Raw genomic sequence first — 5000 nt, forward strand, 5'->3', positions numbered from 1 at the left:
TTCGCCCCCCCCCCAAGCCCCCTAAGCCCCCACCTTGGTCTCGAGTAAGGGATGTGCTCCAAGTCGTCGGGAAATTGTGGATCCACCAACCTCGACTTGTCCTCCACCTCGTCCTCCACCTCTCCCACGCCTCCTGCTTCTAAGGTTAAGTAAAACAACAGAGGAAAAAAATGAAAACAAAAACAAAACATGCGAATGGAATGAGATGTATTGATAATCTTATGAATAGGCAAAAATAAATATGGATAGAGATTATAAGAGTAGTGGAATGATAGTAATAATGATAGTAGCAGTAGTAGAAGTATAGTAATGATAAGGATGATATTGATAATGAAGATGATAGTGAAGATAATTACAATAATAATAACAATAATAAAATAGTAATAACAATAATGATGAGTGTACTAACAATGACAATAATAATATATTACAACAATATCATTATAAAAATATTATCAGAATAACATAAAAACTATAATTGGAAATCAATAATAATATGGAATCTGTAATAATAGTAATCATAATAATAGTAGTAGTTCTATCAATAATAATAACAATGATAACAATAATGATAAAAAATAATAATTCAGTGATGATGATGATAATAATAATAATAATAATAATAATAATAATAATGACAAAAATAATAATAATAATAATAATAATAATAATAATAATAATAATAATAATAATAATAATAACAATAACAATAATAACAATGATTATAACAATGATAGTAATAATAAAAGATAATACTAAAACTAATGTAATAGTAATGATAATGACGATACTGATAATGATAACAATAAAAACAATAATATCAACAACAATAACAACAGCAACAACACTAACAACAACACTAACAACAACAACAATACTACGAACCCTCCACTGGCCTCCCGTACTTACGATGTGGACGCAAGATCAACTTTAAGAGCACGCACAAGGAAATACCAGTTGGCTTCAAGATGTTCCAATCGATGCTCACTCAGGAAAGGGAGGGAGGGAGCGAGGGGAGAGGGTGAGGGAGGGGAGGGAGGGGGGAGGGGAGGGTGGGAGGGAGGGGGGGAGGGTGGGAGGGGGAGGGGGAGAGGGGGGAAGGAAGGGAGAGGGAGAGGGTGAGGGGGAGGGAGGGAGAGGGGTGGGAGGGAGGGGGGTGAGGGTGGGACTGGGAGTGGGGTGAGGGAGAGGAGGGAGAGGGTGAGAGAAGGAAGGGAGGGAGAGGTAAAAGGAGGGAAGGGAGGAATAGATGAAGGTGAAAAAGGGGAGAAAAAAGGAAAGGATTGGGGAGGGAGAGGAGGGAGGGGGAAGAAGGGCGATGGGGAAAGGGGGAGGAGAGGAGGAGGGAAGGGGATGGACCGGGGAAAGGGAGGGAAAGGTAAAGGGAAAGGAAGGGGGATGGGAGAGAAAGAGGTAAGTGGGGGATAAAGAGAGGGAGAATAGGAGGGTCGAATGGAGGGAAAAAGGAGAGGAGGGGGGGGAAGGGTACTGGGGATGAAAAACGGAGGGAGGAGAAGGGGAAAAGCTAGGGGAGGGAGATAAAAAGGGGTAGGGAGGGTGACACCGAAAGAGAGAGAAAGATTAAAAAAGAAGGGAGAAGGAAGAGGGAGAGGGAAAGGTGTGGAGGGGACGCCAGAGAGAGAGAGAGAGAGAGAGAGAGAGAGAGAGAGAGAGAGAGAGAGAGAGAGAGAGAGAGAGAGAGAGAGAGAGAGAGAGAGAGAGAGAGAGGGGGGGGGGGTGAGAAAGAGAGAGAGTACACCATTTTACCAAATTTTGGATAGTTCTGTTATATTTGAGAAATATTACAACCTACATACGTTTGATAGTTGTTGTCAATAGAAATGTATATTTTTTCTATTTTACAATGTATTCACCTGCATTTGTTTAGTGTTCACCATTATTCTTATTGTGACGAAAAAAAAAAGAAATAAAAAAATCTATTTTCCTCCTCCAACCGTCAAACGTACAAGTCAAGAGCCAAGGAAAGTCTTAAGTTCACTGTAAGTGGCGTCTGCGTGTTTTGTGTTTATGTATATAATCATAACCATGATGCTAATAATGTATATTCCATGGCAACCTTTTTTTGCATGATCCGGATTGTGTAACCATCAAATGTAGATTGTAATATTTATCGGTCATAATTTATATTTAAAATGATGTACTCAGTAGTTTACAATATAAAAGCTGACGACAAAGTGCAATACAAATTAGAATTATAATATGAATTTTGAAAAAGTGTTAGTTACTGAGTGTTTTAATGCAATGATAAGAGAAACAGATAATAAATATAAGTGGAGAGACGGAAACAGAAACCAAAGACAAAGTGCAAGCATCGAACACCTTTCTTGAGAGAAGACAAAAGCCCCTTTGTTGTCCTTTAGCTAAATTGTAAAGGTTATATATGAACTTGGGTTTGCAGTATCCGCCTCAGATCGCTTTCTTATTATAGATATCCTTCTTTGGAGTTTTATTGTGGTTACTTGCGGCAAAAGGTGTTGAGCGGAGGAAGGAAAATTAACCTTATTAACCGTCGTTTTATAGTTGTGGTTGATGTCGTTGTTAAAGATTTATCATTACGAGATTCTTATTATAAGATTCACATTTACTTTCATATTTTTCTCTCTCTGTTTGGCTGGCTGTCAACTTTCTCTCTTTCTTCTCCCTCTTTTCTGTGGAATTCATGGTGAACAGATTGCAACAGGAACAACGAAGCGAAGAGCAAGAAAACACACGAATATATGCATATTCGTGTGTTTTCTTGTCCTTCCCTTCGTTGTTCCTGTTGCATTCTCTCTCTTTTTCTCTTCTCGCTCTCTGTTTAAATGCATGCTTCTATTTCTCTCTCTATCTATAAATCTATCTTCCTCTCTGTCTGCCTGCCTGTCTCTTCATATATATATAAAAGAAGACAAAACGTAGTGATTAAGGCTATTATCATCTACATCACTATCAGTCAATAGTAGCACAATTTGCAGCAAAAGTATATTAATGGTTTTGATATTAAATTAATTTTTCATTATCATTACTATCATTATCATTGTCACTATTACTATCATTATCGTAATTACTTTCATCGTTACCATCATTATTATCATTATTATTACACCAGCATAGCCATCATAATCATCACTACTGACACACCATCATTCACACCACCATCTCCCCAAACAAAACAAAACAAAACAACAAACAAACAGAAAAAACAAACAAAAGAACCATGGAAGAATCACCCCTCTCCCTCCCTTAAGTCTTAAAAGAATCACTCACCAATTACATTTCTGCTCCCTTTCTCCGCTTTGGATTCAGCATCCCTCGCAGACGCCGGCAGAGGATCCATGTCTGCGCGCCGAACCGTAGTGCGCATGCGTCGGAGGAGTCGGTGGATTCCTGCGACGACGAGGCAAGCGAGCAAAATCTGCAGTAGGTGATCCTCCGCGAAAGGGAGGAGATACCGCGTCACGAGGCCCATTTTCTTTGATTTATTTTTTAAGCCCTGTTTTCCTTTTCTTTTCTTCTTTTTTTTTCTTTTTTAAGCCCTGACTGTTGTTTTTTTTCTTTGTTTCTTTTTCTTCTCTCTTGGGTTTTGTTTTTCTTTTCCTTTTTTATGGAATTTCGAATTTTCAGGTAGAAGCGTCTGGAGAAGAAAGTATATGGTTAAGAATTAATCATCGATATTTATTTATCAATCTATTCATTTTTATCATTATCATCATACGCTATTTTTCTACATCATAATCAGGGAATCTAAAAAAAAAAAAAAACTATCCACATTATATCCAAACATCACCTCCCTTACCCCACCTTAAACAAACAAAATAACAAACATAAAAAAACGCTTAAACAAACAAAATAACAAACATAAAAAAACGCTTAAACAAACAAAATAAACATAAATAAAAAAAATAAAACGATAACTAACTTTCCAAGCTTCCAGAGAAAACACATGGCAGATAAACACTAAATTCTCGAACGCTGTTAAAGGTGAAGTGACACCTGCCCACCCGTGCACTCTATCTATTAACACTAGAAGTAATTTAATTTCACTCTCATAACCCTTCTCTCTCAAAGTGAGGTTTATGAGAGTGGGGACGAATGATAAGGATAAGATATGGATGGTGATGATGGTGATGATGATAATAATAATAAATAATAACAGTAATAATGATATTAATATTAATGATAATAGGAATAATGATGGAGCGATATTAAAATCAATAACAATAATGGCAATACTAATAATAATATCAATAACAGCAATAATGATGTTCAGTATTAATGATGATAGTAATAACAATAAAGCCATAATAAAATCAATAACAATAATGGCAATAATAACAATAATGGCAATGATAATGATAATAATAATAATAATGATAAAAGTAATAATAATAATGAAACGTTTTCTGCTCTGTAGCGGAATAAACATTTTTTTCTAATCTTGTTTTACGTTTTTTTTTTTTTTTATGTGTTTGCATTTTCCCCTCGAGAGGTGCGCTCATGTACAAGGAGGATGGGAGAGAAATGGAAAAGGGGAGCGAAGGAAGGAGAATGAGAAAGAAATTGGAAGAGTTGAGAGAGAGAGGGGGAGGGAGGAGAGGGAGGGAGGGAGACAGAGAGAGAGAGAGAGGGGAAGAGGAGAGAGAGAGAGAGAGAGAGAGAGAGAGGAGAGAAGAGAGAGAGAGAGAGAGAGAGAGAGAGAGAGAGAGAGAGAGAGAGAGGGGGGGGGGGGAGAAGGAGAGAGATAGAGAAGAAAGAAAGAGAGATGGAGAAGAAAGAAAGCGAGAGAGGGGGGAGGGGAAGAGAGGGGGAGGGAGGGAGGGAAGGAAAGAGGGCGAGAGAGAGAGGGGGAGATAGGGAGATGAAGAGAGACAGAGGGAGGGAAAGAGAGAAAAAATTACAAACTCTCTCCCTTTCATCTTTCCCTCTCCCTCATACTACTTACACCCTTCCCATTATTTCTCTACATTTCTCCCTTTATCCTAATCCTTCTTCCTTCCCCT

At 37.9% G+C, this 5000-nt stretch overlaps 1 non-coding gene across 1 annotated transcript in view; it reads right to left on the bottom strand.

Annotated features, from left to right (window-relative positions):
- Positions 1 to 28: 28 nt before the first annotated feature.
- Positions 29 to 5000, bottom strand: part of LOC113817100 (uncharacterized) — an 11283-nt gene continuing 6311 nt past the window's right edge. Inside the window, exons 2-3 of the transcript XR_011399556.1 lie at positions 3268 to 3634; positions 29 to 139 (exon numbers count right to left, since the gene is read on the bottom strand). This is a non-coding gene — a transcript (uncharacterized protein). The remainder of the gene's footprint in view (positions 140 to 3267; positions 3635 to 5000) is intronic.

This window comes from Penaeus vannamei, chromosome 24 (assembly GCF_042767895.1).
Source record: "Penaeus vannamei isolate JL-2024 chromosome 24, ASM4276789v1, whole genome shotgun sequence".
Lineage (NCBI taxonomy): Eukaryota > Metazoa > Arthropoda > Malacostraca > Decapoda > Penaeidae > Penaeus > Penaeus vannamei.